The 24289-nt window shown below is 36.7% G+C and overlaps 1 protein-coding gene and 1 long non-coding RNA gene across 25 annotated transcripts in view; one reads left to right on the top strand and one right to left on the bottom strand.

Moving 5' to 3' along the window:
• Window positions 1-1640: 1640 nt before the first annotated feature.
• LOC147871596 (uncharacterized) lies at window positions 1641-4007 on the bottom strand. Its single transcript, XR_015538644.1, has 2 exons — window positions 3868-4007; window positions 1641-2668 (listed from the first exon to the last, which is right to left on the bottom strand). It is a non-coding gene; the product is annotated as an uncharacterized LOC147871596 (long non-coding RNA).
• The window catches only part of LOC147871597 (fatty acid synthase-like), a 65944-nt gene continuing 44246 nt past the window's right edge, over window positions 2592-24289 (top strand). For 15 of the 24 annotated variants that reach the window (XR_015538619.1, XR_015538622.1, XR_015538615.1 and 12 more), the window contains exons 1-13: window positions 4260-4453; window positions 5065-5189; window positions 6492-6610; window positions 8111-8304; window positions 10374-10498; window positions 11798-11916; window positions 13417-13610; window positions 15680-15804; window positions 17104-17222; window positions 18723-18916; window positions 20986-21110; window positions 22410-22528; window positions 24029-24222. The gene's annotated coding sequence lies outside the window, so the exon portion shown is untranslated. Of the gene's footprint in view, window positions 2727-4172; window positions 4454-5064; window positions 5190-6491; window positions 6611-8110; window positions 8305-8912; window positions 9096-10373; window positions 10499-11797; window positions 11917-13416; window positions 13611-14218; window positions 14402-15679; window positions 15805-17103; window positions 17223-18722; window positions 18917-19524; window positions 19708-20985; window positions 21111-22409; window positions 22529-24028; window positions 24223-24289 lie in introns of those variants that run through there. The other 9 variants (XR_015538612.1, XR_015538613.1, XR_015538616.1 and 6 more) reach the window with 9 other exon arrangements.

The raw sequence follows: 24289 nt of genomic DNA on the forward strand, positions 1-24289 counted from the left end.
AAGTATTACCTGGCCTACATTTCATGTTACGAGTTGACACATTTTAGTCTAGAATTTTGTTTTTGACAGTAATCTTTCTTCTGGTGTCAGTTTACATAAACTCTTGATTGACACATTTCAGAATTTAAAAAAAAAAAAATATACAGACTTTTAATTCCATAATTATAATTTCTAATGTCAATTTATAATACATAACCCTAAAATATGAGGAGAGATGGAGACTTCCAGTTTCCCCAGAAATGATAAACACAAGCCTTAACAAGGTGAAAGCCTTCAAACTTCAATTTAGTTCAGTGTTTTGTACAGGAGTTAACTCTATTTAGATTTGATATGGGAGTTTACTGTTAAAATATATTGTTGTTGGTAACCTTTGGTTTTCAAACTAAAAGATGCCATTGGCTGATGAGCTGAGTCACTTATTCTCTCTGGAAATGAAAAAAAACGACAAATGACTGTCTGGATCAAATCAGGAGCCAGGTGGTTCCATCAATTTTCAGTGTACAGCATGTGGAAATATTTACAAATACAGGCGAAGTCTTTTGAGACACGTAAGACTGGAATTTGGAAAGGAACCTTAGTTTCAGTGTCCAGGCTGCCCCCCCCCCCCCCCCCCCCCCCCCCCCCCTGCGGTTAGAACATAGAAATCATTTAACTGCTACAAAACATAGCAAATTAAATTCATAATTGTGTGCAACAACCAAGACTTAGTATATTTTGAATGTAAATTTAAGTCATGTGAAGATATATATTTCTGTTTTTTTGTGATGTATGCTTGTATTGTTCTGATGACAGTGTGTTCCTGTTATAAATGTTTTTGATTCATCATATTTTAAACTCTTATTGCCAAGCTGCATATTTTAAAAAAGACAACTGAGCTGCTTCTTTAAAATTTCATAACGATCACAAGAGACCTTTATGATTTATGAAACAAAACGTAGCACACCAAAAAATATATTGTGTGATAGTGTAATTTATTAAACGAAACAGACATTTTTTTAAAATTAAATAATAAATAACAGAAAAGTAATTTTTAAGCATTAGTCATATAGGAGGCTTACAGAATCTGTCACACTGATTCCATTGTGGTCACTGGTAGGAAAATTGGAGAATACAGGAAGTAATGTTGTATAAACTTAATTGTACGTGGACCATCATCTTATCATTTACAAAGATTATTGATGGTATTAAACTTGTGTGTACAAATGTGGTACCTTTGAAAGAAATTCTCATTATTCTTACATGAAAGAATTTTATTTTCCAGTTACTCATCCATAAATCCATCGAGACGCTGTGATTACCAGGTTATAGAAATATGCGTAAGAAGACTTTGGTATATGTTACGTAGTCATCGCAGATGTTTAATCGTGTCTCACCGTAACACGAAGGCAACTATCCCATTGTGAAAGAAATCACTGACCAGTCATTTGCGCTCCTTTAGTTATCCGATGAGACGGAAATAACTTTGGTGGTTCAGAAGCTTCGACTCTCGAGACACCCTCACACATTATCACTGGAAGCCTTTTGTTATATATAGTTCTTATTTCTGTCAAGTAGAATGCTGTTTTCTTACGCATATTGATGGTTATAAGAGTTAATGTAGTGTATTATGTTGTAGACGTCTGGTCATATTACAAAAAGGATAACGTTCACAAATGGTTTATTTTTATGTTGGATACAAGATTTTTTTTTTAAAAAATATGTACCTTCAGTTACGCCATGATCGCTTCCATGGACGTCTCGTCAAATTCTTTGTTCATTAATAATTTTATCATTTGGTGTTATAGTCTGAGATTCTGACAGTGTTTTAAGTAAGTGAGAAAATATGGAAATGCCTTCAGTTTTCTCTGTTCTCAGTGGCTTCCTTCACTAAGTTATTTAATATTTTTTTTTGTTTATTTAATGATTCTTTGTCAGTTGTGAAGATTATATTGACAATGTTTAGTGAGAATTGGCAGAATGATTAAGAGGAATGAAATAAGTTTACTTAATTGTATTTGTTACGTGTATTGAAACACCATTCTCTTTTGCAAGGAACTTCCAGTTTTTCTGAAGAACTTACTGCCTTCCTCTCCAGACTGGAATACATTTTCACTAGTGTGCTTTAGGTGTACTCCCAATACACCAGATGAGTTTTCTAATAATACTTTAATTTCGGTGTTAACAAATTATTTCCTTAAAGTAAATTTAATCATAGTATTGAAGTGAGATATATATACTTCTTGTAGATATATTGAAGAGGAGATTTTTACTTCCCAAGAATTACAGAACGTCTGCTGGAAGGCTAATAGTATGAGACGTATGAACTACGGACGAAATGTGGGTGAAGATTTGCTTTATCTGGCTTTCTCACTAATTTTTTTTCATTCTTAAGAGTTATTTTATCGTGCGAACAGACGACGGAAGTTTCACCACTTATCGGAATACAAAAATAGAACATTTTGCTGACAGAACTATTCCATTGTGTGTTACAGAATTGAAAGAAAGCAAACTTCAGCAGTTGTAGTAATCAGAATTCTGACAGAGAGTACCTCAGGGCTACTGATGGTCAGGAGGTGATATATCATGGCAGACGAGGCATTTCGACGTATGACGTGGCGAGAGTTACCGATACGAGAAGAACATGGTGAGGCATATTCTCAGTTCCAGTGTCCGCATCGCCCACATCAAACTAAACACAAAAGCAGCATCCAAATGTCTCCGATTAAAGCCCATTAGAAGAGATACAGGTAAGTTGATGCGTACAAACACATACTCATGCATGGATGCATGAGTATGTTCTGTTACTTATTGAAGAATTGAGTTAGCTTCCTCTTGAGTATATGTCATACGGAGACAGATAATATGAAAGGTATATAGAGAGTTACTATTGGGAACAATAATTTATGTAGGATCAGTTCATGGTACGCCTGCATCATATTTTGTCAGTCAGTTTTGGCATTGGGTTTCATTTAAGGTTCTTATGGTGATGGCTGTCTTCTGGGATATTGCGTGGTAGATATTGATCAAAATATCAGAAGAGTTTACTGCCTCCATAACAAAAGCCCTGTTGAAGGAGGCTCTAAGCCCTTCTGTCAGTTTCTACTCAACTCAGAAGACAGCCATATCAAATTTTGATATTTGCAGAGTTTGGTTCATTTAGGCGTTTCTTTATTCAAGGCCTTGAATTAATATATTTAAGTCCTTAGATTCAGTTTAATAAAACTTTGAAAAAAAATGCCACTTCTGTTATAGGTGTCCTGAAAACTCACAATATTTTCATAAGCTCTGATTTTAAGAAACTCGTTGTTAACCTTTGTCAGACACACATCATGGCTTTTGCAGTAGTATATTGTTAAACCATGAACTGCGTAGCTCAACTCTGACTGGCAGCCTCAAATTATTGACGTTTAAATCCCCTGTTACTATATCGAAAAAGATTGCGTGCGCTACCAGAAGTGTTGTCCGAGCCTAACTGATGCATTCCTAAATTTATGTAGTGAATATGCTATATGTAAAGGAATAACAGTTTTGTGATTGTGATTTCGTTCCATTTCTTGTCTTACCCAAGTTTTCTATTAAACGTGATTTTAATTAATTTGAATAATTTGTAAATATTATAAATGTATTGTGTGTGATGTTTTATTGTAGCTGGTGGGTTGCATTGAGATTTTTGCTGGCCTCGTGTTGCACATAACTGTACTAGTTTTTTTATAGGTTAATTTGATCTGCGTCATTTCATTCATCTTAATGTTGATCCTTTTTCTTTGGAAATACAGCCTTCATCTACGTAATACAACCAATCAATCAGGAACTGCAGTTAACTTGAGAATATTAGAAATGGTTACTGAATTTCTAAAAAAAACTGTCATATGTCGTAAGTCTACTTACTAAATTACCAGTTGCTGATGTAAGGAGTTTGTTAGCAAGGGAAAGGTTAATTTTCTACATCAGTAAAATAACTGATGACTTTTTGAGAAGACTTCTTCTCCACAGTTACTGAGTAGAGTTTTAGTTCCATCCAGATGTGTCCAGTACGTAAAAGTGCACATAACTCAAAAAAAAAACACCGTGAAACTGAACACTCATTTTGGCTTAGTGTTATATAAATACCGCATCTAATTCCAAACAATTAAATGGTAAATCCTGTAAGAACTATAATTGTCTTTTAATGTTATTTATTTGATTATTTTCAGCAGAGTCTAGAGCAGAAACCGTCACGAATAAAATATTCAGCAATCCCTTTGCTGCTGATGGCTTTACAATTTGTGGAGTGGTATTTCAGGTAGCATTTCAAACAACAGTGCAATGGAGTGTGCTTCGACGTAGATCTACTTCAGACCCGTGATCGGTAGATGGCAGCAGAGTCTGTTACAGTACGCAAAGAATGATCATCGAATATCCCTCATTCTCCCGCGATCCCGGGATTTGTTCGCTGCTTTTCAGATGTTGCCATCCCTGCGTACGAGATAATGGCGTACGTATTGTGTATCTCTTCTGTCATATATTGTGAGAGCGTGCAAGTTAATGTTATGTTATTTGAGCGTGTGTTGAATTTATGTGTGTCATCTTTCCCTTGTGTGGAGGACGTAAAGTAAGAACTAATTCGATTGCGTTGAAGGTCGGCTTAGTTGGCCAATTGATTATGATGTAGAGTGCCTCTATAGGAAAAATTACGTCTGTGACTTGCTTGTGGAAATGCTGTAGCTGATAATTTATAGTTGTGTAAGAACTTGCTGCAATGAACAAAGTAAAAGTAAGTAGGTAGAGTGACAGGATGCAATAATGGTGATGTGGCACACTTTAAATTCTTAGTGACAAGGTTTCTGGTGTTCATAAGATGCCTCATAAGGCCATTAGGAAGACCTCAGTCCCTCGTGCGTCTAGTTGCTCTCCGAGGATGTGTACAGTAATAATTTTGGTGTGAATGCCTTGTCTGTATCAAAGAGGAGTTTGAGATCAGAGGATTAATACTGAAGAGGATGTGCTTAATGGCAACTGCCTTGTGAACTGTATCTCCCCTCTTTTATGCATATATCGTGGAGTAATATTACCAAGAGATGGCAGACCAAGTTATCTGAATATTAGTGTTTCAGAAGAGCAGTTGTGTGTGTGATGGGGAACCAGCTTAGGTGGAGTTGGAGATGTGAAGAACCAGACAGAATGAAGCACCTGGAATGTTTGTGACTTGGATAAGGAAATGCATTATTCAGGTATGTTAGGGAGTAGAGTTTATTTACATTCCATAGATCCTTATTAGGACTAAACTAAAGGATGTTGTTCATTGATGAACTTGCAGGCACTGTAAAGCAACAGACTGGAGACGCTGATGTTGCAGCTGTAACTAAAGGAATTCAGACATTAAAGATCCCAAATAGGACAGGTTGTGGGACTAAAGGAATGAAAACTGTAGTAGAAACCAACTATTTATCAATTTTTCCTGTAGTGATGTTGCTTGGAACACAATTGAAGGTGTGATAGCGCATGTAATATAAACAAAAGTTTTGTTCTCACTGTAGACAGTTTTCCACTCTAAAATGAAAAAGATGTTTCTATCAGAAAGATTCTGATGTGTTTTTATGTTCAGTAAGACAAATATAATAGGAAGCATACTGGCAGTTTTAGTTATGTAATGTGATATCATCGAAGGCCAAGTTGAAGGAAAGCGAGGACTGGGAAGAAGACTGATACAGCTAACCGACGATCTGAAAGAAGGAAAGAAGATGAAGTTCCAGGAATTAAAACGAGAAGCTGAGAATAGGGAAAACTGGAGAGCTCTTTTTGGGCAGAGCAATGGACCTGTCGTAAGACAGAACACTGAATAATAATAATAATAATAATAATATAGTAAAAATTTGTGTCATGGTATTAAGCTTTAGTAAGAATCCTTTACATAAGATTGAATGAAAATACACTTGTTCTAGTCACGCACAACAGAATAGTATTGCGTGCCCACTAAGCAGTGTTATAAATTTGTGTGTAACTAATTTAAAATTGAAATTCATTAGTAAACCACTGTCAGCATAAGGAATAGCTTTCTGTTTCTGTCCATGATAATGTCACGGAGGATATTTACTGACAGACTACCGACGTCCATCTTCTGGCATTCGAAAGAACAGCTTCATTATTGCTTTTCAGGTGATGTCATAGTTATCTTTAGTAATCTTCCACCTTGTCCATAAATTTGTTGGCTCTCCGGTCTGTATTCGGTCCGTGGCCTCCTCGATTCTCCTCTTCCATTCGGTCCTCTGTTAGGTCCATCTGTCCGAGGCTTTGATTGAGGTGTAGTATCTTAATTTGTAAGTATTCCTTTGAGATGGCCTCCGACATGTGTCTAGCAAATCTCGTGTGAGCTGCTTTTAGTCATATTTCTTAATATCCACTTCAGTATTATATCTCATTCTTGTTCTAACCAGGAAGTCTAAGTAATTACCTAGTTGGTGGGCGTGTGCTAGCATTAACAGAGTGACTGTGACTGGTTGTGCTTCAACTGGATATTTCTTGTTATGTTCCAGACAGGCGTTGTTACATCAATGGACAACATTGTTCCTTTTAAGTACCTGCAGTTGCCACAGACAGAGCAAGACAATACAATGGCCTTCCAACTAAGTATTCAACTATTTTCAATTGCCAGGTAATACACAGAATCTGTTACATGCAATATTGTATTCATATTGAATCAATATATATTCATACGAAACAATCTCTACCAAAACGTACACGGAAGAAACTACTGCTGAGCAGACGGACCGAGCTTTAACACGACTTGTGTTCATGGTTCATCAATTTGATGCGTGCTCAAGGTTCTACTAGAAGGACGGTAGATTTATCACCTCCCTAAGCACTGCAGCTTACCTTATTTGATAGAGGAGTCTCAATGAGCTGACCTCTTGCTTCTAAGCAAGCCTCTCTCTTCTTCTATGGCTGTCCGGTCCATATTCCGTCCATGGCCTCCTCAATCCTCCTCTTTCATTTGGTCCTATCCTCTGTTAGGTCCGTCTGTCCGAGGCTTTGATTGAGGTTTAAAATCATCTTCCTTTTTAAAGTGCAACCCCCAACCTGGAGGACCTGAGTACCTGTCTTAGTCTGACCTCTCCCCCCTCGACCAATCTGGGTAGGGAGGCCCTACCAGCAGCTATGCTACCGCCAACATACCAAGCAAGCCTTGCGCCTTCTAAAATTATTTCTTCACATGTGATGGAGTTGCTATCTTGAAATATTAGCAGTCTCCCTTGGAATATTGCTAGTTTTTGCAAAGAACGCAAAGTACCATCTGCACAACAGACAGAACATCGCAGTCTCAAAATTTGGATGTAAGAATTTAAGAATTTGTGTAACATAATTTTGTGAGACAACAAAAACAGTCTCATGTCTTGGTAAATAGCGATACATAAAATACCAAAGGTGTTTCACACGACGTTAAGAAGAATAATGTAGTTGAATGCGTGTGTCGAGATAACGGACGACACTGCATTCAGCGTTAAAAATTGTATAAATATTTATAATTCAGGCTCTGAATATCCAGGTGTGCATTCTAAGCAATAAATTTGAGACAAATAATTACAAATATAATATAAATAGATTATGGATGGATACCAGGTAATATGACACTGTTGTGAGACAGTGGTGATGATGGAAGCCTGTTTGTCCTGTATACAAGGTGTATACTGTCCTGAAAAATGTAATAGAAGCTAGTTGGTTAAATTTGTGGCTCAATTCACAATCATCACAGCTATGCAATTCTTAGAGCATTGTTACATAAAATAAGACAAGCCTTTACAATTTCCAATTGCCTCTGGAATGTGAGTTTACCCACACTCCAAGACACTTCATATTACAAAGTCAGAAAATGTCAGTGGCCTGAAGCATATTTTACTTTGTATCCATATGCAAATTTTTATTTTCATTACGAAAATTCTGATATTGTGCTCAGGAAGGCGGTTGATCGATAACTTTGAAATTAAATGTTTGTGTTGGAAATTTAATTTTAAAATAATTTTTTAACTTAACTGTACTTTTCCAGATCAAATAATAAGTCACAAAATGGTTTGAAATGATCTCAGTTCTTATTTTCTTGAATAAAGAATATTTATAAATTTAAAATGTATTTTGTTGTTCATTGATGAAATCGCAGGCACCGTAAGGCAACAGACTGGAGACGCTGATGTTGCAGCTGTAACTAAAGGAATTGAGACATTAAAGATCCCAAATAGGACAGGTTGTGGGACTAAAGGAAGAAAAACTGGACTTGTCAACGCTTCGGAACAAAATTGCCATTCATTATGATGTGGAATTTAAACCTTCACCATTTCCAAAGAGGCTTTTGAGGTGTGTATAGCCCCATTATATTTTGCATACGATATGTACAGGTAAACTTTGTATGATTTTTTTATGGGATAAAGAATAATAAATATGTTAACATTAGTTTCAAAATGGTTTTATTTGGTTTTACAATAATTCACTCTGATTTGCATTTTTTGGTAACTGGTAAGATTTTAATTGTAAATATTTCAGTGTACTGTTGTCTTTTTCAATTATTTTACCCACAAATCTAAGAACTAAATCAGTTTTGAAGATACGTTGCATGTGAAAATGTGTGCGCTATAATACTAATACGTTTGAATCCAGCAAATACTGAACTTTTCTGCCTTCGTAGACTTTGGACGTCCATGGATATTTGTGTAGCTAGCAGCAAAAATGAATTTCTTCTTGGCTTTTACCTGTTGTCTATCTTCTTTAGGTCAGTCTGAATAATATTAAAACTTTTAATGACTTCCGTGTAAAAAGACCTTTTGCTACTCTGATAACTCAGAATAATGTGATGTTAATTTTCTCACATTAATTTGTATGTCGTTGTTAATAAGTAGGAGGCTAAATGTTTATGTTTTGTGTTTATACAATTTGGTAAAATCAATGCATTGCTTATATACTTACAGGTAGATTTTGATTAATCGGGTGTTGAGGAGGATATTTGGGCCTAGGAGAGAAGACAATGGGGCGTGGAGAAAACTGCACAATGACGAGCTTAAAAATCTGTACTGCTCCCCCAGTATTGTCAGGGTGATTAAGTCGAGAAGATTGAGATGGGCGGGGCATGTAGCGCGCATGGATGGGACAAGGTGTGCACCGGGTATTGGTTGGGAAACCTGAAGGAAAGAGACCGCTGGGGAGACCTAGACATAGATGGGAGGATAATCTCAGGCAGGATCTATGGGAGATAGGAGTTGAAGGAGAATGGATTTTGTTGGCCCAGGACAGGGTCCAGTGGAAGGCTTTGGTTAATTCGGTGATGAACCTTCGGGTTCGGTAAGCCATCTAGTTAGTTAGTTAGTTAGATTTTGATTACAGTTTGTTATTGTCAGTGTTGGTAAAATTCAATACAATTTTAAGAGCTAGCCGAGATTTTAGGGACCAAACGTAATGTGGTTGCCATGTGTTGCTGCATTTAACAGTACATTGCAATCAGGTCTTTTCTCATTGTGATTATGAATTAATGACTGCTGCCTCCATTATAGCATTATTTGTAGATGAATGTTGACATCGAGGATGTATTAATTGGTACAGCTCTTCTCTGGTTTAAGAGTATTACTGAATGTAATTGCACATTATGTATGAAGCTTCATTCTTTAGGTTTCAAAATCCTAAATTTTTGTTTCTGTAACAATACATGCTCTGGTCCAGTGGTTTTGAAATTGCGGGTCAGAATGAATTGTGAGGGTGCCTTGAAAGGGTCGCAAGCTTAACCTTTTCCTCACTGATTGTTGCATTTGTAACCACACTTGGAGGATACAATCAGGATCTTTGGTTAGCGTATGAACTGTAGTGATCTGATATGAACAGTTACATTATTTAATAAAACTATTAATAAGGTAGTATATTTGCGTCATATTGTGAATTAGGTTGATATTTTAATATTTTTTCCGTCAAATCACAATTTTTAATAAGATAATAAAATATTTAAAATATCATTTCACGTTCCGCATCGAATGATCGATTTACAAATTGGAACGTCTCTTACGACATGTTTCGGTTATATTTAACCGTCCTCAGGTATAAATTAGATTGGTAAATCTAAAACTCGAATTACAATCATTTACAATGTTATGCAGTTTATTGAAAATGTTATTATCAGATTACTCTTATATATTAGAACGAAGGTATTGTTTTTTATATGGCGTGGTTCATCTGATGTTCAATATTAGTCGGTGATGAGTTGATAGAGACATGACGTGTCTAGCGGAAGACATCTAGAAGTATTACTGTGTCGGGTCGAGGTTTAATACTGAATAGGATGTGCTGAATGGCAACTGCCTTGTGAACTGTATCTCCCCTCTTTTATGCATATATCGTGGAGTAATATTACCAAGAGATGGCAGACCAAGTTATCTGAATATTAGTGTTTCAGAAGAGCAGTTGTGTGTGTGATGGGGAACCAGCTTAGGTGGAGTTGGAGATGTGAAGAACCAGACAGAATGAAGCACCTGGAATGTTTGTGACTTGGATAAGGAAATGCATTATTCAGGTATGTTAGGGAGTAGAGTTTATTTACATTCCATAGATCCTTATTAGGACTAAACTAAAGGATGTTGTTCATTGATGAACTTGCAGGCACTGTAAAGCAACAGACTGGAGACGCTGATGTTGCAGCTGTAACTAAAGGAATTCAGACATTAAAGATCCCAAATAGGACAGGTTGTGGGACTAAAGGAATGAAAACTGTAGTAGAAACCAACTATTTATCAATTTTTCCTGTAGTGATGTTGCTTGGAACACAATTGAAGGTGTGATAGCGCATGTAATATAAACAAAAGTTTTGTTCTCACTGTAGACAGTTTTCCACTCTAAAATGAAAAAGATGTTTCTATCAGAAAGATTCTGATGTGTTTTTATGTTCAGTAAGACAAATATAATAGGAAGCATACTGGCAGTTTTAGTTATGTAATGTGATATCATCGAAGGCCAAGTTGAAGGAAAGCGAGGACTGGGAAGAAGACTGATACAGCTAACCGACGATCTGAAAGAAGGAAAGAAGATGAAGTTCCAGGAATTAAAACGAGAAGCTGAGAATAGGGAAAACTGGAGAGCTCTTTTTGGGCAGAGCAATGGACCTGTCGTAAGACAGAACACTGAATAATAATAATAATAATAATATAGTAAAAATTTGTGTCATGGTATTAAGCTTTAGTAAGAATCCTTTACATAAGATTGAATGAAAATACACTTGTTCTAGTCACGCACAACAGAATAGTATTGCGTGCCCACTAAGCAGTGTTATAAATTTGTGTGTAACTAATTTAAAATTGAAATTCATTAGTAAACCACTGTCAGCATAAGGAATAGCTTTCTGTTTCTGTCCATGATAATGTCACGGAGGATATTTACTGACAGACTACCGACGTCCATCTTCTGGCATTCGAAAGAACAGCTTCATTATTGCTTTTCAGGTGATGTCATAGTTATCTTTAGTAATCTTCCACCTTGTCCATAAATTTGTTGGCTCTCCGGTCTGTATTCGGTCCGTGGCCTCCTCGATTCTCCTCTTCCATTCGGTCCTCTGTTAGGTCCATCTGTCCGAGGCTTTGATTGAGGTGTAGTATCTTAATTTGTAAGTATTCCTTTGAGATGGCCTCCGACATGTGTCTAGCAAATCTCGTGTGAGCTGCTTTTAGTCATATTTCTTAATATCCACTTCAGTATTATATCTCATTCTTGTTCTAACCAGGAAGTCTAAGTAATTACCTAGTTGGTGGGCGTGTGCTAGCATTAACAGAGTGACTGTGACTGGTTGTGCTTCAACTGGATATTTCTTGTTATGTTCCAGACAGGCGTTGTTACATCAATGGACAACATTGTTCCTTTTAAGTACCTGCAGTTGCCACAGACAGAGCAAGACAATACAATGGCCTTCCAACTAAGTATTCAACTATTTTCAATTGCCAGGTAATACACAGAATCTGTTACATGCAATATTGTATTCATATTGAATCAATATATATTCATACGAAACAATCTCTACCAAAACGTACACGGAAGAAACTACTGCTGAGCAGACGGACCGAGCTTTAACACGACTTGTGTTCATGGTTCATCAATTTGATGCGTGCTCAAGGTTCTACTAGAAGGACGGTAGATTTATCACCTCCCTAAGCACTGCAGCTTACCTTATTTGATAGAGGAGTCTCAATGAGCTGACCTCTTGCTTCTAAGCAAGCCTCGCTCCTCTTCTATGGCTCTCCGGTCCATATTCCGTCCATGGCCTCCTCAATCCTCCTCTTTCATTTGGTCCTATCCTCTGTTAGGTCCGTCTGTCCGAGGCTTTGATTGAGGTTTAAAATCATCTTCCTTTTTAAAGTGCAACCCCCAACCTGGAGGACCTGAGTACCTGTCTTAGTCTGACCTCTCCCCCCTCGACCAATCTGGGTAGGGAGGCCCTACCAGCAGCTATGCTACCGCCAACATACCAAGCAAGCCTTGCGCCTTCTAAAATTATTTCTTCACATGTGATGGAGTTGCTATCTTGAAATATTAGCAGTCTCCCTTGGAATATTGCTAGTTTTTGCAAAGAACGCAAAGTACCATCTGCACAACAGACAGAACATCGCAGTCTCAAAATTTGGATGTAAGAATTTAAGAATTTGTGTAACATAATTTTGTGAGACAACAAAAACAGTCTCATGTCTTGGTAAATAGCGATACATAAAATACCAAAGGTGTTTCACACGACGTTAAGAAGAATAATGTAGTTGAATGCGTGTGTCGAGATAACGGACGACACTGCATTCAGCGTTAAAAATTGTATAAATATTTATAATTCAGGCTCTGAATATCCAGGTGTGCATTCTAAGCAATAAATTTGAGACAAATAATTACAAATATAATATAAATAGATTATGGATGGATACCAGGTAATATGACACTGTTGTGAGACAGTGGTGATGATGGAAGCCTGTTTGTCCTGTATACAAGGTGTATACTGTCCTGAAAAATGTAATAGAAGCTAGTTGGTTAAATTTGTGGCTCAATTCACAATCATCACAGCTATGCAATTCTTAGAGCATTGTTACATAAAATAAGACAAGCCTTTACAATTTCCAATTGCCTCTGGAATGTGAGTTTACCCACACTCCAAGACACTTCATATTACAAAGTCAGAAAATGTCAGTGGCCTGAAGCATATTTTACTTTGTATCCATATGCAAATTTTTATTTTCATTACGAAAATTCTGATATTGTGCTCAGGAAGGCGGTTGATCGATAACTTTGAAATTAAATGTTTGTGTTGGAAATTTAATTTTAAAATAATTTTTTAACTTAACTGTACTTTTCCAGATCAAATAATAAGTCACAAAATGGTTTGAAATGATCTCAGTTCTTATTTTCTTGAATAAAGAATATTTATAAATTTAAAATGTATTTTGTTGTTCATTGATGAAATCGCAGGCACCGTAAGGCAACAGACTGGAGACGCTGATGTTGCAGCTGTAACTAAAGGAATTGAGACATTAAAGATCCCAAATAGGACAGGTTGTGGGACTAAAGGAAGAAAAACTGGACTTGTCAACGCTTCGGAACAAAATTGCCATTCATTATGATGTGGAATTTAAACCTTCACCATTTCCAAAGAGGCTTTTGAGGTGTGTATAGCCCCATTATATTTTGCATACGATATGTACAGGTAAACTTTGTATGATTTTTTTATGGGATAAAGAATAATAAATATGTTAACATTAGTTTCAAAATGGTTTTATTTGGTTTTACAATAATTCACTCTGATTTGCATTTTTTGGTAACTGGTAAGATTTTAATTGTAAATATTTCAGTGTACTGTTGTCTTTTTCAATTATTTTACCCACAAATCTAAGAACTAAATCAGTTTTGAAGATACGTTGCATGTGAAAATGTGTGCGCTATAATACTAATACGTTTGAATCCAGCAAATACTGAACTTTTCTGCCTTCGTAGACTTTGGACGTCCATGGATATTTGTGTAGCTAGCAGCAAAAATGAATTTCTTCTTGGCTTTTACCTGTTGTCTATCTTCTTTAGGTCAGTCTGAATAATATTAAAACTTTTAATGACTTCCGTGTAAAAAGACCTTTTGCTACTCTGATAACTCAGAATAATGTGATGTTAATTTTCTCACATTAATTTGTATGTCGTTGTTAATAAGTAGGAGGCTAAATGTTTATGTTTTGTGTTTATACAATTTGGTAAAATCAATGCATTGCTTATATACTTACAGGTAGATTTTGATTAATCGGGTGTTGAGGAGGATATTTGGGCCTAGGAGAGAAGACAATGGGGCGTGGAGAAAACTGCACAATGACGAGCTTAAAAATCTGTACTGCTCCCCCAGTATTGTCAGGGTGATTAAGTCGAGAAGATTGAGATGGGCGGGGCATGTAGCGCGCATGGATGGGACAAGGTGTGCACCGGGTATTGGTTGGGAAACCTGAAGGAAAGAGACCGCTGGGGAGACCTAGACATAGATGGGAGGATAATCTCAGGCAGGATCTATGGGAGATAGGAGTTGAAGGAGAATGGATTTTGTTGGCCCAGGACAGGGTCCAGTGGAAGGCTTTGGTTAATTCGGTGATGAACCTTCGGGTTCGGTAAGCCATCTAGTTAGTTAGTTAGTTAGATTTTGATTACAGTTTGTTATTGTCAGTGTTGGTAAAATTCAATACAATTTTAAGAGCTAGCCGAGATTTTAGGGACCAAACGTAATGTGGTTGCCATGTGTTGCTGCATTTAACAGTACATTGCAATCAGGTCTTTTCTCATTGTGATTATGAATTAATGACTGCTGCCTCCATTATAGCATTATTTGTAGATGAATGTTGACATCGAGGATGTATTAATTGGTACAGCTCTTCTCTGGTTTAAGAGTATTACTGAATGTAATTGCACATTATGTATGAAGCTTCATTCTTTAGGTTTCAAAATCCTAAATTTTTGTTTCTGTAACAATACATGCTCTGGTCCAGTGGTTTTGAAATTGCGGGTCAGAATGAATTGTGAGGGTGCCTTGAAAGGGTCGCAAGCTTAACCTTTTCCTCACTGATTGTTGCATTTGTAACCACACTTGGAGGATACAATCAGGATCTTTGGTTAGCGTATGAACTGTAGTGATCTGATATGAACAGTTACATTATTTAATAAAACTATTAATAAGGTAGTATATTTGCGTCATATTGTGAATTAGGTTGATATTTTAATATTTTTTCCGTCAAATCACAATTTTTAATAAGATAATAAAATATTTAAAATATCATTTCACGTTCCGCATCGAATGATCGATTTACAAATTGGAACGTCTCTTACGACATGTTTCGGTTATATTTAACCGTCCTCAGGTATAAATTAGATTGGTAAATCTAAAACTCGAATTACAATCATTTACAATGTTATGCAGTTTATTGAAAATGTTATTATCAGATTACTCTTATATATTAGAACGAAGGTATTGTTTTTTATATGGCGTGGTTCATCTGATGTTCAATATTAGTCGGTGATGAGTTGATAGAGACATGACGTGTCTAGCGGAAGACATCTAGAAGTATTACTGTGTCGGGTCGAGGTTTAATACTGAATAGGATGTGCTGAATGGCAACTGCCTTGTGAACTGTATCTCCCCTCTTTTATGCATATATCGTGGAGTAATATTACCAAGAGATGGCAGACCAAGTTATCTGAATATTAGTGTTTCAGAAGAGCAGTTGTGTGTGTGATGGGGAACCAGCTTAGGTGGAGTTGGAGATGTGAAGAACCAGACAGAATGAAGCACCTGGAATGTTTGTGACTTGGATAAGGAAATGCATTATTCAGGTATGTTAGGGAGTAGAGTTTATTTACATTCCATAGATCCTTATTAGGACTAAACTAAAGGATGTTGTTCATTGATGAACTTGCAGGCACTGTAAAGCAACAGACTGGAGACGCTGATGTTGCAGCTGTAACTAAAGGAATTCAGACATTAAAGATCCCAAATAGGACAGGTTGTGGGACTAAAGGAATGAAAACTGTAGTAGAAACCAACTATTTATAAATTTTTCCTGTAGTGATGTTGCTTGGAACACAATTGAAGGTGTGATAGCGCATGTAATATAAACAAAAGTTTTGTTCTCACTGTAGACAGTTTTCCACTCTAAAATGAAAAAGATGTTTCTATCAGAAAGATTCTGATGTGTTTTTATGTTCAGTAAGACAAATATAATAGGAAGCATACTGGCAGTTTTAGTTATGTAATGTGATATCATCGAAGGCCAAGTTGAAGGAAAGCGAGGACTGGGAAGAAGACTGATACAGCTAACCGACGATCTGAAAGAAGGAAAGAAGATGAAGTCCCAGGAATTAAAACGAGAAGCTGAGAATAGGGAAAACTGGAGAGCTCTTTTTGGGCAGAGCAATGGACCTGTCGTAAGACAGAACACTGAATAATAATAATAATAATAATATAGTAAAAATTTGTGTCATGGTATTAAGCTTTAGTAAGAATCCTTTACATAAGATTGAATGAAAATACACTTGTTCTAGTCACGCACAACAGAATAGTATTGCGTGCCCACTAAGCAGTGTTATAAATTTGTGTGTAACTAATTTAAAATTGAAATTCATTAGTAAACCACTGTCAGCATAAGGAATAGCTTTCTGTTTCTGTCCATGATAATGTCACGGAGGATATTTACTGACAGACTACCGACGTCCATCTTCTGGCATTCGAAAGAACAGCTTCATTATTGCTTTTCAGGTGATGTCATAGTTATCTTTAGTAATCTTCCACCTTGTCCATAAATTTGTTGGCTCTCCGGTCTGTATTCGGTCCGTGGCCTCCTCGATTCTCCTCTTCCATTCGGTCCTCTGTTAGGTCCATCTGTCCGAGGCTTTGATTGAGGTGTAGTATCTTAATTTGTAAGTATTCCTTTGAGATGGCCTCCGACATGTGTCTAGCAAATCTCGTGTGAGCTGCTTTTAGTCATATTTCTTAATATCCACTTCAGTATTATATCTCATTCTTGTTCTAACCAGGAAGTCTAAGTAATTACCTAGTTGGTGGGCGTGTGCTAGCATTAACAGAGTGACTGTGACTGGTTGTGCTTCAACTGGATATTTCTTGTTATGTTCCAGACAGGCGTTGTTACATCAATGGACAACATTGTTCCTTTTAAGTACCTGCAGTTGCCACAGACAGAGCAAGACAATACAATGGCCTTCCAACTAAGTATTCAACTATTTTCAATTGCCAGGTAATACACAGAATCTGTTACATGCAATATTGTATTCATATTGAATCAATATATATTCATACGAAACAATCTCTACCAAAACGTACACGGAAGAAACTACTGCTGAGCAGACGGACCGAGCTTTAACACGACTTGTGTTCATGGTTCATCAATTTGATGCGTGCTCAAGGTTCTACTAGAAGGACGGTAGATTTATCACCTCCCTAAGCACTGCAGCTTACCTTATTTGATAGAGGAGTCTCAATGAGCTGACCTCTTGCTTCTAAGCAAGCCTCGCTCCTCTTCTATGGCTCTCCGGTCCATATTCCGTCCATGGCCTCCTCAATCCTCCTCTTTCATTTGGTCCTATCCTCTGTTAGGTCCGTCTGTCCGAGGCTTTGATTGAGGTTTAAAATCATCTTCCTTTTTAAAGTGCAACCCCCAACCTGGAGGACCTGAGTACCTGTCTTAGTCTGACCTCTCCCCCCTCGACCAATCTGGGTAGGGAGGCCCTACCAGCAGCTATGCTACCGCCAACATACCAAGCAAGCCTTGCGCCTTCTAAAATTATTTCTTCACATGTGATGGAGTTGCTATCTTGAAATATTAGCAGTCTCCCTTGGAATATTGCTAGTTTTTGCAAAGAACGCAAAGTACCATCTGCACAACAGACAGAACATCGCAGTCTCAAAATTTGGATGTAAGAATTTAAGAATTTGTGTAACATAATTTTGTGAGACAACAAAAACAGTCTCATGTCTTGGTAAATAGCGATACATAAAATACCAAAGGTGTTTCACACGACGTTAAGAAGAATAATGTAGTTGAATGCGTGTGTCGAGATAACGGACGACACTGCATTCAGCGTTAAAAATTGTATAAATATTTATAATTCAGGCTCTGAATATCCAGGTGTGCATTCTAAGCAATAAATTTGAGACAAATAATTACAAATATAATATAAATAGATTATGGATGGATACCAGGTAATATGACACTGTTGTGAGACAGTGGTGATGATGGAAGCCTGTTTGTCCTGTATACAAGGTGTATACTGTCCTGAAAAATGTAATAGAAGCTAGTTGGTTAAATTTGTGGCTCAATTCACAATCATCACAGCTATGCAATTCTTAGAGCATTGTTACATAAAATAAGACAAGCCTTTACAATTTCCAATTGCCTCTGGAATGTGAGTTTACCCACACTCCAAGACACTTCATATTACAAAGTCAGAAAATGTCAGTGGCCTGAAGCATATTTTACTTTGTATCCATATGCAAATTTTTATTTTCATTACGAAAATTCTGATATTGTGCTCAGGAAGGCGGTTGATCGATAACTTTGAAATTAAATGTTTGTGTTGGAAATTTAATTTTAAAATAATTTTTTAACTTAACTGTACTTTTCCAGATCAAATAATAAGTCACAAAATGGTTTGAAATGATCTCAGTTCTTATTTTCTTGAATAAAGAATATTTATAAATTTAAAATGTATTTTGTTGTTCATTGATGAAATCGCAGGCACCGTAAGGCAACAGACTGGAGACGCTGATGTTGCAGCTGTAACTAAAGGAATTGAGACATTAAAGATCCCAAATAGGACAGGTTGTGGGACTAAAGGAAGAAAAACTGGACTTGTCAACGCTTCGGAACAAAATTGCCATTCATTATGATGTGGAATTTAAACCTTCACCATTTCCAAAGAGGCTTTTGAGGTGTGTATAGCCCCATTATATTTTGCATACGATATGTACAGGTAAACTTTGTATGATTTTTTTATGGGATAAAGAATAATAAATATGTTAACATTAGTTTCAAAATGGTTTTATTTGGTTTTACAATAATTCACTCTGATTTGCATTTTTTGGTAACTGGTAAGATTTTAATTGTAAATATTTCAGTGTACTGTTGTCTTTTTCAATTATTTTACCCACAAATCTAAGAACTAAATCAGTTTTGAAGATACGTTGCATGTGAAAATGTGTGCGCTATAATACTAATACGTTTGAATCCAGCAAATACTGAACTTTTCTGCCTTCGTAGACTTTGGACGTCCATGGATATTTGTGTAGCTAGCAGCAAAAATGAATTTCTTCTTGGCTTTTACCTGTTGTCTATCTTCTTTAGGTCAGTCTGAATAATATTAAAACTTTTAATGACTTCCGTGTAAAAAGACCTTTTGCTACTCTGATAACTCAGAATAATGTGATGTTAATTTTCTCACATTAATTTGTATGTTGTTGTTAATAAGTAGGAGGCTAAATGTTTATGTTTTGTGTTTATACAATTTGGTAAAATCAATGCATTGCTTATATACTTACAGGTAGATTTTGATTAATCGGGTGTTGAGGAGGATATTTGGGCCTAGGAGAGAAGACAATGGGGCGTGGAGAAAACTGCACAATGACGAGCTTAAAAATCTGTACTGCTCCCCCAGTATTGTCAGGGTGATTAAGTCGAGAAGATTGAGATGGGCGGGGCATGTAGCGCGCATGGATGGGACAAGGTGTGCACCGGGTATTGGTTGGGAAACCTGAAGGAAAGAGACCGCTGGGGAGACCTAGACATAGATGGGAGGATAATCTCAGGCAGGATCTATGGGAGATAGGAGTTGAAGGAGAATGGATTTTGTTGGCCCAGGACAGGGTCTAGTGGAAGGCTTTGGTTAATTCGGTGATGAACCTTCGGGTTCGGTAAGCCATCTAGTTAGTTAGTTAGTTAGATTTTGATTACAGTTTGTTATTGTCAGTGTTGGTAAAATTCAATACAATTTTAAGAGCTAGCCGAGATTTTAGGGACCAAACGTAATGTGGTTGCCATGTGTTGCTGCATTTAACAGTACATTGCAATCAGGTCTTTTCTCATTGTGATTATGAATTAATGACTGCTGCCTCCATTATAGCATTATTTGTAGATGAATGTTGACATCGAGGATGTATTAATTGGTACAGCTCTTCTCTGGTTTAAGAGTATTACTGAATGTAATTGCACATTATGTATGAAGCTTCATTCTTTAGGTTTCAAAATCCTAAATTTTTGTTTCTGTAACAATACATGCTCTGGTCCAGTGGTTTTGAAATTGCGGGTCAGAATGAATTGTGAGGGTGCCTTGAAAGGGTCGCAAGCTTAACCTTTTCCTCACTGATTGTTGCATTTGTAACCACACTTGGAGGATACAATCAGGATCTTTGGTTAGCGTATGAACTGTAGTGATCTGATATGAACAGTTACATTATTTAATAAAACTATTAATAAGGTAGTATATTTGCGTCATATTGTGAATTAGGTTGATATTTTAATATTTTTTCCGTCAAATCACAATTTTTAATAAGATAATAAAATATTTAAAATATCATTTCACGTTCCGCATCGAATGATCGATTTACAAATTGGAACGTCTCTTACGACATGTTTCGGTTATATTTAACCGTCCTCAGGTATAAATTAGATTGGTAAATCTAAAACTCGAATTACAATCATTTACAATGTTATGCAGTTTATTGAAAATGTTATTATCAGATTACTCTTATATATTAGAACGAAGGTATTGTTTTTTATATGGCGTGGTTCATCTGATGTTCAATATTAGTCGGTGATGAGTTGATAGAGACATGACGTGTCTAGCGGAAGACATCTAGAAGTATTACTGTGTCGGGTCGAGGTTTAATACTGAATAGGATGTGCTGAATGGCAACTGCCTTGTGAACTGTATCTCCCCTCTTTTATGCATATATCGTGGAGTAATATTACCAAGAGATGGCAGACCAAGTTATCTGAATATTAGTGTTTCAGAAGAGCAGTTGTGTGTGTGATGGGGAACCAGCTTAGGTGGAGTTGGAGATGTGAAGAACCAGACAGAATGAAGCACCTGGAATGTTTGTGACTTGGATAAGGAAATGCATTATTCAGGTATGTTAGGGAGTAGAGTTTATTTACATTCCATAGATCCTTATTAGGACTAAACTAAAGGATGTTGTTCATTGATGAACTTGCAGGCACTGTAAAGCAACAGACTGGAGACGCTGATGTTGCAGCTGTAACTAAAGGAATTCAGACATTAAAGATCCCAAATAGGACAGGTTGTGGGACTAAAGGAATGAAAACTGTAGTAGAAACCAACTATTTATAAATTTTTCCTGTAGTGATGTTGCTTGGAACACAATTGAAGGTGTGATAGCGCATGTAATATAAACAAAAGTTTTGTTCTCACTGTAGACAGTTTTCCACTCTAAAATGAAAAAGATGTTTCTATCAGAAAGATTCTGATGTGTTTTTATGTTCAGTAAGACAAATATAATAGGAAGCATACTGGCAGTTTTAGTTATGTAATGTGATATCATCGAAGGCCAAGTTGAAGGAAAGCGAGGACTGGGAAGAAGACTGATACAGCTAACCGACGATCTGAAAGAAGGAAAGAAGATGAAGTTCCAGGAATTAAAACGAGAAGCTGAGAATAGGGAAAACTGGAGAGCTCTTTTTGGGCAGAGCAATGGACCTGTCGTAAGACAGAACACTGAATAATAATAATAATAATAATATAGTAAAAATTTGTGTCATGGTATTAAGCTTTAGTAAGAATCCTTTACATAAGATTGAATGAAAATACACTTGTTCTAGTCACGCACAACAGAATAGTATTGCGTGCCCACTAAGCAGTGTTATAAATTTGTGTGTAACTAATTTAAAATTGAAATTCATTAGTAAACCACTGTCAGCATAAGGAATAGCTTTCTGTTTCTGTCCATGATAATGTCACGGAGGATATTTACTGACAGACTACCGACGTCCATCTTCTGGCATTCGAAAGAACAGCTTCATTATTGCTTTTCAGGTGATGTCATAGTTATCTTTAGTAATCTTCCACCTTGTCCATAAATTTGTTGGCTCTCCGGTCTGTATTCGGTCCGTGGCCTCCTCGATTCTCCTCTTCCATTCGGTCCTCTGTTAGGTCCATCTGTCCGAGGCTTTGATTGAGGTGTAGTATCTTAATTTGTAAGTATTCCTTTGAGATGGCCTCCGACATGTGTCTAGCAAATCTCGTGTGAGCTGCTTTTAGTCATATTTCTTAATATCCACTTCAGTATTATATCTCATTCTTGTTCTAACCAGGAAGTCTAAGTAATTACCTAGTTGGTGGGCGTGTGCTAGCATTAACAGAGTGACTGTGACTGGTTGTGCTTCAACTGGATATTTCTTGTTATGTTCCAGACAGGCGTTGTTACATCAATGGACAACATTGTTCCTTTTAAGTACCTGCAGTTGCCACAGACAGAGCAAGACAATACAATGGCCTTCCAACTAAGTATTCAACTATTTTCAATTGCCAGGTAATACACAGAATCTGTTACATGCAATATTGTATTCATATTGAATCAATATATATTCATACGAAACAATCTCTACCAAAACGTACACGGAAGAAACTACTGCTGAGCAGACGGACCGAGCTTTAACACGACTTGTGTTCATGGTTCATCAATTTGATGCGTGCTCAAGGTTCTACTAGAAGGACGGTAGATTTATCACCTCCCTAAGCACTGCAGCTTACCTTATTTGATAGAGGAGTCTCAATGAGCTGACCTCTTGCTTCTAAGCAAGCCTCGCTCCTCTTCTATGGCTCTCCGGTCCATATTCCGTCCATGGCCTCCTCAATCCTCCTCTTTCATTTGGTCCTATCCTCTGTTAGGTCCGTCTGTCCGAGGCTTTGATTGAGGTTTAAAATCATCTTCCTTTTTAAAGTGCAACCCCCAACCTGGAGGACCTGAGTACCTGTCTTAGTCTGACCTCTCCCCCCTCGACCAATCTGGGTAGGGAGGCCCTACCAGCAGCTATGCTACCGCCAACATACCAAGCAAGCCTTGCGCCTTCTAAAATTATTTCTTCACATGTGATGGAGTTGCTATCTTGAAATATTAGCAGTCTCCCTTGGAATATTGCTAGTTTTTGCAAAGAACGCAAAGTACCATCTGCACAACAGACAGAACATCGCAGTCTCAAAATTTGGATGTAAGAATTTAAGAATTTGTGTAACATAATTTTGTGAGACAACAAAAACAGTCTCATGTCTTGGTAAATAGCGATACATAAAATACCAAAGGTGTTTCACACGACGTTAAGAAGAATAATGTAGTTGAATGCGTGTGTCGAGATAACGGACGACACTGCATTCAGCGTTAAAAATTGTATAAATATTTATAATTCAGGCTCTGAATATCCAGGTGTGCATTCTAAGCAATAAATTTGAGACAAATAATTACAAATATAATATAAATAGATTATGGATGGATACCAGGTAATATGACACTGTTGTGAGACAGTGGTGATGATGGAAGCCTGTTTGTCCTGTATACAAGGTGTATACTGTCCTGAAAAATGTAATAGAAGCTAGTTGGTTAAATTTGTGGCTCAATTCACAATCATCACAGCTATGCAATTCTTAGAGCATTGTTACATAAAATAAGACAAGCCTTTACAATTTCCAATTGCCTCTGGAATGTGAGTTTACCCACACTCCAAGACACTTCATATTACAAAGTCAGAAAATGTCAGTGGCCTGAAGCATATTTTACTTTGTATCCATATGCAAATTTTTATTTTCATTACGAAAATTCTGATATTGTGCTCAGGAAGGCGGTTGATCGATAACTTTGAAATTAAATGTTTGTGTTGGAAATTTAATTTTAAAATAATTTTTTAACTTAACTGTACTTTTCCAGATCAAATAATAAGTCACAAAATGGTTTGAAATGATCTCTGTTCTTATTTTCTTGAATAAAGAATATTTATAAATTTAAAATGTATTTTGTTGTTCATTGATGAAATCGCAGGCACCGTAAGGCAACAGACTGGAGACGCTGATGTTGCAGCTGTAACTAAAGGAATTGAGACATTAAAGATCCCAAATAGGACAGGTTGTGGGACTAAAGGAAGAAAAACTGGACTTGTCAACGCTTCGGAACAAAATTGCCATTCATTATGATGTGGAATTTAAACCTTCACCATTTCCAAAGAGGCTTTTGAGGTGTGTATAGCCCCATTATATTTTGCATACGATATGTACAGGTAAACTTTGTATGATTTTTTTATGG

This window comes from Zootermopsis nevadensis, unplaced genomic scaffold (genome assembly GCF_977971745.1).
Source record: "Zootermopsis nevadensis isolate Lab colony 2312 unplaced genomic scaffold, Znev_1.0 Znev_ptg000045l, whole genome shotgun sequence".
Classification (NCBI taxonomy): Eukaryota; Metazoa; Arthropoda; class Insecta; order Blattodea; family Termopsidae; genus Zootermopsis; species Zootermopsis nevadensis.